Source organism: Phascolarctos cinereus, unplaced genomic scaffold, assembly GCF_003287225.1.
Source record: "Phascolarctos cinereus isolate Bilbo 61053 unplaced genomic scaffold, phaCin_HiC Scaffold_4;HRSCAF=312, whole genome shotgun sequence".
Taxonomy (NCBI): domain Eukaryota; kingdom Metazoa; phylum Chordata; class Mammalia; order Diprotodontia; family Phascolarctidae; genus Phascolarctos; species Phascolarctos cinereus.
In genome coordinates, this window is record NW_027555847.1 from 31,841,394 (window position 1) to 31,851,495 (window position 10,102).

General features: G+C 41.2%; 1 pseudogene; it reads left to right on the forward strand.

Annotated features, from left to right (window-relative positions):
- The first annotated feature begins 722 nt into the window (after positions 1-722).
- On the forward strand, positions 723-1,234 carry LOC110222515 (succinate dehydrogenase cytochrome b560 subunit, mitochondrial-like; annotated as a pseudogene).
- The last annotated feature ends 8,868 nt before the right edge of the window (positions 1,235-10,102 follow it).

The following is a 10,102-nucleotide window of genomic DNA, read 5'->3' on the forward strand; positions in this document are numbered from 1 at the left end:
ATGTACAGGGTCAGGGAGCATTGCTGAGCAACTGTTCTTATGAAGAAGATCTAGGGTTTTTAGTGGACTGGAAGGTCAATAGGAAACAGTGACATTGATATTGAAGCTAAAGAAGTTCATATGAGTGGCCTAGTTTTCAGAACAAGGGAAGGGGTCTACTCTGCTCTGTTCATCCCACCCCCAAAGAATTGTGTTCAGTTTGGGAATGGGGGTCATATTTTAGGAAGGACACAAATAAGTCACGAGCATGGTCTACAGGATGATGAGAGCCTGGAGGCCATGCCCTGTGGGGATTGGTTGAAGGAATGGGGGATGTTTATCTTGGAGAAAAGAATGCTTGGCAAGTTGGAACATAATAGCAATACTTAAGTATTTGGAGGGCTATCCCATGGAAAAGAGATACCATTCTGTTTGGCCTTCAAAGGCAGAACTAGGAACATTAGCTGAAAATTGTAGAGAGTTTGATTTCAGCTGGATGGAAGGAAAAAATTGCTAACAATTTAGAGTTGCCCTAAAGAGTTTTGTTGTTTGTGCTTCATTCTTGAAGAGGACCAGTGACATCAGGAGGGTGATGTCTTGACTTGCAAATGAATTAGATTTAAGTAAGGCTGAGCTGTGCAATGTCATCAGCCTCACTCTCTCCTCCAAAGTCATTGGAGTCCAGCGGTAAGTCATAGGTCAAGACTGCTGGTGATGATCTCCACCCAGTTGAGATCCGAAAGATGGCTGCTCTCCTGTTGACATATGCTGACCATCATTACCTCAGTGCTCACCTAAGCCCCAAGCTCTGTGTCAAAAATGCTATCCCTTTGGGAACAACAGCTAAGGAAGAGATGGAGCATTTCTGGGACAAGAACATCAATTCAAAGCATCCTTTGTCATAGCACATCGCATTTACAGCTGGTCTCTGCCTATGATGATGTCCATTACCCACTGAGGCACTGGTATTGCCTTGAGTGCAGGAGTATCCCTTTTTGGAATGACAGCCTTGTTGCTCCCTGGGAATTTTGAGTCTCACTTGGAGCTTGTAAAGTCCCTGGGCCTAGGACCAACTCTGATCCACATGCCCAAGTTTGTTCTTGTCTTCCTGCTTATGTAGCACACCTGGAATGGAATCCAATACTTCATGTAGGGAGACCTAGGGAAAGGTCTGAAAATTCCTCAGCTCTACCAGTCTGGAGTAGTTGTCTAGGTTCTTAATGTGTTGTCCTCTGTGGGACTGGCAGCCATGTGAGGGGATAACATATCTCCCATCTCCTCAGATGAGAAGAAGGGTCTAGTTTCCTTCTCTCTTCCCTTTAGCCACCTTTTCCCTCAGGCCAGGGCAGAGCTCTTCTGTTTTGCTTAGATCTTAGTATATTTGAAGAACTCCTTAGAGTGTTGGAGCTGTAGGAGAAGTTCCAACACTCTTCTGCCCAAAGAAAGCTGCATGATAAGGCTCTCAAACTCTTCCTCTTCTTTTCTCCCTGCCCTCCTACTCCCTCCAACTACCTTTCTTGCTTTGGGTTTGTCCTCTTTCTCAGGCTTCTTCAGCCTCTCTCCACATTGGGCTTTGACTTGTGCTAAGGGTCATCTGTTGGCTGCCCAATCTTGAGGCAGTAAAAACAATGCCAGCTCTGTGGCCTCTGCCTTAGGGTTGGGGAGAAAGGCTTCGAGTGCCCGTGGCAGTGGGCTGTTGGCTTAAAGGACAAGACTGCCCACTGGAAATGTCCCAGAGTCCTAAACTATGCACCCTTTGAGAGAAAAGGGAACTAGCCTATCTGGGTGGGTGCAGGGAGAGAAGGAAGGAGGGTGAGTTGGGTCCCTGGAGGCTGCAGATGTTCTGTGGGGAGAGAGCAGACAGCTCTCCTGGCCTTGGAAAGGATTTAGAAGGTTCTCAATCAACACTTTGGGAGTTCTCTCTTTTCCTGGAACTTTGAGAAAAATGAACCTTTAATTTCATGTTTTCCAATTAAAAGAAAAAAAAAGACTGCTAGTGGTGGCCCTGATACAGTGGGAAGCAATGGTCTTTTTAAGGTAAGGTTTTTCCCAGGTCTCAATTTTCTGAGACAATGCCCATTTAATAATTAAAGAGTAGGTAAGAATTGAGGTAAAGATGTAAAAATGAGGCAAAAGACCTAGCTTGTCTTCATAAAAAATCAGTCTGGGAGGGGAAGACCTTTAGAGTTTTTGGCCAGAGCCTAAACAATTGCTATTTATGCTCACTTTGAGGCATCAAAACTCAAACAATGGGCAAATGAGGCTTGGGTTGGGATCTATTATTGGCCAATAAGTGAAAGCCAGAGTGATTTGGGTTTACAGGCATCGTCAGGTAGCTCTATTTGAATCACAATGGGCTTTATCAAAGCCTGGATTTAGGGGAATGGGCAGGTTTAGGAGGTGATGGGATCCCTCTCACCAAGTGTCTTTAAGCAGATACTGAATTAGCCCCTTGTCAGCAAGGTTGCAAAGGGATTCTTTTTTTTTTTTTTAAAAAGGCAATTGGGGTTGAGTGACTTGCCCTAAGTGTCAAGTATCTGTTCTGAGGTGGTGCTTGAACTCAGGTCCTCCTGACTTCATGGCTGGTGCCACTTACCTGCCCCTTGTAAAGGGGTTCTTCATCAGGTACAATTGGACTAGATGACCTCTGAAGACTTTTCTAATGTTCAGATTCTGGTGAAGCAGTGGGAATGAATGAGTGAATGAGTGACTGAAAATAAAATAAGCATTTGCTGTGTGCAAATGAGATTTCTGAAGAATGGTGTATATAAAAGAAGAGAATCAGTGGCAAATCCTTGAGGAACACACACGTTAATGTGTTGAGCAGAGATTGAGGAGCCAATGCAAGACCCCATAAATGGAATGCTTGAGATGTGTGTGCATCAGGAGAGTGTGGCATCCCTGAAAGTGAGAGAGTAGAGTTTGTCCAGTGGGAGAGGCTGTTAGCAGTGCTAAATGCAGCAGGAAGGCCAAGGAGGATGAGGCCACACTGTATTTGATCATGAGGCGTTAAATCGAATGGGAAGAGCAGAAGCATGTTAAGGTGTGGAGGAGAGAGGGAGGCGTGAAGGAATCGAGCAGCAGTTAAGTACAGCCAACTTTTTCAAGAAATTTAGGAGTTAAGTCGGGGAGAGAGAAACGAGACAGTGACTTGGTAAGCTTTAAGGATAGAAGAAAAGCTTTTTTTTAAAGATTTCGAAAACAAGGATGTTTGTAGACAGAAGGCAAGGAACCAAAGAGAAAGAGATTGAATATTCAAGCTGTAGAGAGATAATAGCTAGAGTAAAATCTTGGAGACAGTAGGAGGGAATGGCAGGAGGAAATGAGATCAGCTACTCAGGTAATTAGCTTTCATGGGTGGCTTGGTTATCCCTTCTGTGATAGGAGGAGGGAGGGTGTTGATGTTGAAAACATTTGCAGGGAGTTTGGAAAGTTCATGTCAAATGGATTTCATTTTAAAAAATCATTTTCTGAGGACACAAGGAAAGGCAAACAGTCCCTGCTCTTAAGGCACTTACATTCTAATGGAGAAGACAACATGTGAGTAAACAGGCACATACAAGATAAATACAGATTAGATGGAGGGTAACCTTAGAGAGGAAATCTGGGGAAAGGGCAAGATCTTACCTTGGGAAAAAAAAACGCAACTAAACAGAGGACCCTGATAGGATAACTTTGTTGTTCAGTCACATCCCACTCATTGTTACCCCATTTGGGGTTTTCTTGGCAGAGATACTGGAGTGGTTTGCCATTTCCTTTGCCAGCTTATTTGGCAGATGAGGAAACTGAGGCAAATACAGTTAAGAGACTTGCTCAGGGTCACATAGCTAATAAGTGTCTGAGGCCAGATTTGATCTCAGGAAGACAAGTTCCTGACTTCAGGCCTGGCACTCTATCCATTGTGCCACATACCTGCCAGATAAGATAACCTCTTCTCTAAGAATTGTTAGTAATGGGTAAAAGACAGTTGAAATAAACTCTTGTAAGTAGAAAGGACATGTTGACCTTGTTTTTTTTTTAAATTTTAAAAGCATGAATTGTCTCACTCCATGTATTTCATTTCAGAGGTATTTTTTCCTTGGTTTTATCTGCTTGTTTTGTTCCAGTTACGATCAGAGCATTTAAACATATATATATATATATGTGTGTGTGTGTGTGTGTGTATGTGTATATATATATATATATATGTATATGTATATATATATATATATATTGCATTATCTCTTTCATGGCACAATTGAGAGTAATGGGTAATAACTGCTTTTGGGAGATGGTTGTCTCAACACACATCTTTTGACACTCATTCCCTGACATACATCAAGTGAGAAACATCTGATAGGAAGAAAAAGCATTCCATGTCAAGAAAGGGCTACTTAATTCTCCAGGGATGCCAGCATTTAACAGCCTTCGCTTATCCAGTATTGCTGTAGATAATCAATATTGAATTTTAATGGCTATGTCTTGAAGCTGAGGTGTTCATTTCACTCATTAATTCTTTTTCTGCCCTTACCTTCTCTGTCCCTCATGACTGTAAGGTTATTTATATTTGTTCCTGTAGCCTGATTTATTCAAGCATTATATTATCTTTCAAAATTAGATTTTGTTGTTTGTCAGGCTTCAGTTTTTAAAGTATTTGCTTTCAAGACCTTCGTGAGAAATTCATCATTTGAGAAGAATTAATTTTCCCTCTTGAAATCACAATATGTTTTGATGGATTTTACACCATTCACAAAAACAGACAAAAGAAAGGAGAGTGCTTGTAGCCCTTGACATGTATGTCTAAAATCCTAATAAAATAGAGTGTGTGTGTTCATACTGAATGACTTAGAAGTAGATGCTGTCTTTCCTGACAAATTGTGTTCTCTTTAACATCTGTCACTTTTCCATCAAATCATGTTAGCAAACTGACAAGGTTAAAATGCCTGGGACTTTTCGTCTCTTCTGCAGGGCCAACGAAGATGATATGGTTTTCTCAGGGTGAAGCTGACTTAATGAGTTAGTGCTAAACTTGGACTCCTGCTTTGTGTTGATCTGGAGTTGAGGGAAGATTTTTGTAAATTGTCTCTTCCCTCTTTTAATCTTGCAGGTAAAAATTCTATTGACCTCAATTGAGGTTGGGTCATAGAATCATGAGATTGTAGATGGAAAACTGGAGGGATTTTGGAGGTCATTTACTCCAACCCTCTCATGTTTGCAGAAGAACTGAAGCCCAGAGGGATTAAGGAATTTACCTGTGGTCACAGAAAGAGGGAGTAAGGGAATTGGGATTCAAAAGGGGTTTCTCAGTCTCTAAATCCATCCAATCTTTTTACTGAACCACAAAGAATTCTGAATAATCATGGCCCACCCCCAACTGAAGTAAGGATGCACAAGCCTCATAGAAATTTTTCAAGTGTTTACTTTCAAGGACTTTGTGACACATACACAATTTAAGGGGAGTTATTTTTTTCATAATCTTGAGATCATAATTTTTCTTCATTTTCATGGATTTTATGTCATCCATGGTGCATTAGCCAAGGTCTGCCTCTCAATCTTCACATCTAGGACTGGACTGGTGGGCCTGACAGCAGAAGGAAAGGAGAAGTTGTTGTAGCTTTTGACACACATACTTCTAAAATCCCAGTAGAAATGTGTTTACTTATTGCTGAATGACTTTTATATTAACGCAGTATTACATCTCTCATTCAGGCTGTATAGAGATGGAAATCTGTCAGAAACCTTAGAGATCTTTCAGTCCTCTCGTTTTATTTCATACATCAGAAAATGGCTTTGTGTTCATATCATTTTCAGGACTGGGGAGGGATTTAAGGAGCATTAAAGACAAATAATTGTCTCAGATAAATCTATAACTAAGCTGTCCTTTCTGAAAATGAATGAAGAATAGCCATGCATCTGGCCTAGAGAATTTAACAAAGGAAAATAAAATTCTAATTTAAAATGTAGCAGTATTCCAAAGAGGTAATTCTGAATATAATCCAAGTTGAAATATACATGTTCATGCATCATTCATTTGAGTGTCTTCATGAATATAGTAGCAGGAGCTTGAATAATCCAAAATAGTTGAGATAATCTATATGGAATGCATTCTAGGAGTTCATAGGATACATGAATTGTGTAGATATACAATAAGGAAATTACATTTCAGGAAATGAAACTTAAGTCTAGCATTGAAGACAAAATATCATGATAGCAAATGGAGCTTCAGCATGATACATGGTAAAAAACACTGGTCCTGGGCTTGGAGGACCTGGGTTCAAATCCCATGGTGATACTTATTATCTGGGTGACTTTGACTTGAACTCTTCTCCTATTGGTGAATTCCTCCTGGATTCTCCACTTTGACAAGCCAACCACACCTATTCCTTTACCCTCTCTCATTTCTATGCCTGACTCTTGTGATTTCTCCATCATAATCCTATGCAGATACCATTCTCTTCCTCTCATCCTCTTCATCTCCATGTTATAGGTTTCCTGCTCCTATTAGAATGTAAGGTTCTCGGAGTCAGAGGCTGGCATTCTTTTTGGCATGTACCATCTGTACATAGCGCAATGCCTGGCATGTAACTAGTACTTAAGAAACACTTGTTGCCTTGACCCAATTATGAAGTTGCTCCTTAAATTCTCCCTTTAGAGACTCAGGCTTGGCTCAGAATATTCTACAGTAATGTTAGTACTGAGGACCAGCAGAAGATACAGAATGATACCACATTAGACTCAATAATAGTTGCATTTAGCAGATTCTCCTCATCTTTTTCTGTCTCTGTGTAAGATCAGAGGAGCGATGACCTGGCTCTCTTCAATGGTTTCTATCCACCAAAGCTAAGTGCTGTATCAGCCAGAAGTGTGACTTGGGCAATTGTCAAACCAGGGTTTTTGTGACATGAGACCATTTGTGTCTGGACTCTTTCTCCTTTCTCTAATGTATAATCTCATTTTTTTTTGGACTCTATACCACTTCATCTTTGTTTTCCTGCTCCCACCTAGTTAAGTTCTTATAATATCCTTTTTGGGAGGTGGATGGGGAGAACAATAGGGGACTATGTTTCCTCTATAGCATTTGAGCATTAGAGGGTATCGTAGCAAGTCACTTCAAGAGCCAAAGCCCAGTGGATAATGCGATCTTGACATGTCTTAATGATGGTTCCATCTTTCAAAAGGTAGGGGGACCAACAAGGCATAATTTTATTGTGCACCTGGTCCTGACCAATGAGGAAGAACTGTTTACTGGGGTGGAAATGCTGGGATCTTTGGAGGAAGGTTGTCATTGTTGTTTGTCCTTTTTTCCTGAAGTGGACCATGACATCAGGAAGGAAGGTACTCCTGCCTCTAGGAGCAATGGAATATAGGCATGGTCTATTAACACCCAAGATCTGGGAGAGCAAAGTTCAAAGGGGTTGGAGAAATAGTAGCCCACATTTACATAGCACTTCAAGGCCAAGAAACTTTACATGTATTAGGTCGTATGATCCTCACAGCAGCCTTGTGAAGGAGGTGCACTGTTAGTACCATTTTACAGATGAAGAAATTGAGTGACTTGTCCAGGGCCACTTAGCTAACAAGTGAATTCAGACCAAGCTTGATTTCAGGTCAAGCACTATTTCCACTCTAAAATTCTATAAGGAAAGTTACACCAAGAGAAATAAGAAACTCTCAAGAAGAAAATCCAGAAGGCATAGAGTTCCTGATTAGCTTTATTGGAGTTCCTGTTCTTCACTGGGGAGACAGTGTGGTGATGTGGAAATAGCATTGACTTAGGAGTTAGAAGGCTCGTGTTGAAATCCTACCTCTGATGTTTATAAATTATACGTCCTTGGGCAGGTTACTTCACATCTCCGGGCCTCAGTTTAAAAGGAAGGGCTTAGACTAGATGGTTTCTAAGGTTTCTTCCAGCTTGGATTCCATGAGTCTATGAAATAATTCCCATGATGAGGAAAATGAGGAGTTGTCTAAAGAGACCAATGGGACTTACACAAGATTTGCCAACCAGCTTACACTTGCAAAAAATATAGAAACAAGGGCAGCTACCAGAGGATGAATGTGAAAGAAAAACCATGGCATGGGCTTAAAAGAATTGTATCGTGAAAAAGTCTAAAATCAGCTGGGACTTGTGAACAAAACTAAGTACAACAAGAACAGAAAGGGATATTTTTGTATGTGTGGTCTTTTTTTTTTTTAGTTTTTGTTTGTTTATTTTTCATCTCTATTAAAGAAACAAGGAGACCTGAAGAAGGGGTACATCTTCATTTTCTTTAACCCTAGAATAAAACTTGACATTTCCTTCAGATTTCTATGTAGACAATAAAACATGATTCTGAAAAGTGACCCATAGGCATCACCAGCCTTTCAAGGGCCCTGTAGTCATGCAAACAGTGTGGATCTGAAGGGAGATGAACCCAGGCGTTCCTGCTTCTAAGGCCGGCTTTCTATACCATGTCTGCCTCTCTTGATCATATGATAATAAGATTAAATATAGAGCTTACATTTGCATTTAAAAAAATCTTCACAAGTTCAAGATGGGAAAGGTGTGATTGTCAGCTTTCTTGAAAATGACCTGAGAGTTTTGACTATACCCTCAAAGTCAATAGTGTCAGCAGCGTCAATGGTGTAATATTAGCCCCCCCAAACTAATGTGAGCTTAGGTTGCATTGTGAGAGGCCTGATGTTCAGTGCAAGAGAGGAAAGAGTCCCGCTGTCCTTTGTCCCGTTCAGAGCCCCTTTAGTCAGTATTCGTGCATCTGGGCATTTGGGCATTGTGCTCCCCTTTGGGCACCATCTTTTAGGAAGGATATTCTTATCCTGGTGCAGGACAGCAAGCAGAATGGTGAAGGGCCTCTCAGTGCCGTTTGAGGTTCTGTTGTGTGAACTGATGTTAGCTTGAAGTCAGGTTGATAGTCGACAAGTGTTTATTGAACACTTCCTACATGTCAGGCACTGTGCAAAGGCCTGGGGATGAAAAGATAGGCAACAGCTCCAGTGCTCTGGAAGAGTTTGTAATCTAATGGGAGAGAAAACATGTGAACAACTACGTTCCAACAAGCAATACACAGTATACATTGGAGATTATCATCCGCAGGCCCACACTAGCATTAAGGGGGATCACAAAAGGCTCAAAAAAGGTGATGGGATTTTAGCTGAGACTTGAAGGAAGGCAAAGGAACCAGGGGGCAGAAATGAGAAGGGAAATGATTTCAGGCATGGAGGACAGCCAGTGAAAATGTTCGGAGAGAGGAGAGGGGGTGTCTTGGAGAAGAGAAGGTTGGGCAGGATAAAGTCACGAGCTTTAAGTATTCGAAGGGCCTTCCTGGAAGAGGATTAGACTTGTTTTACTTGGATCTGGGCTGAAGAACTAATGGCACTAGGTGGAATTTGCAAAAGGATGAATTGAAACTTAGAAACATAGATTCAGAGCTAGAAGGGGCTTTGCAGGTAACTTCATTTACCTTCCTTATTTTGTAAATCAGAAAGTTGAAAGAGGTGGTGTAACTGGTGCAAAGTGAGAATTTGAGCCTGGATCTTCTAACTCCAAATCCACAACTCTTTTTACTGTTGTCTAATAGAACGAAAAATGGCCTGCCACATAGAGCTGCCTCGAAGTGGTAGAATAGGGCTAGTGGGGCCTCTGTATGTAGACTGTTCTTCTCATTGGAGATATTCTGTCAGTTATCATCCTGCACTCTGGGGTCTAGACAGAGTTGCCTTCTTGTTGTTTTTGACATATGGCCCTTCATTTCCCATTTCTTCATCTTTGCACTGGCTCTCTAGAATGCCTGATATATACTTGCTCTGTGTTGCCGCCTCGTAGAATCACTTTCTTCCTTTAAGGTGCAGCTCTAGTATGATATCCTACAGGAAGCCTTTCCTGATCCCTCCCTAACATATTTAGTTATCTTGTATGTATTTTGTATCTATTCAGACATGCTCATGTACATGCTGCCTCCCTATAAGCTCCTTGAAAGTATGGATTATTTCCTTTCTATCTTTGTATCCCCAGTGGCTGGCTCAGTCAATGGCACATAGTAGGAACTTAATCAATGATCGTCGATTGATTGATCTTTGAGTAAAGACTAGACAACCGCTTGCCAAGAATATTGAGAGAGAATGAGTTAGACTAAGACAGTCTCTA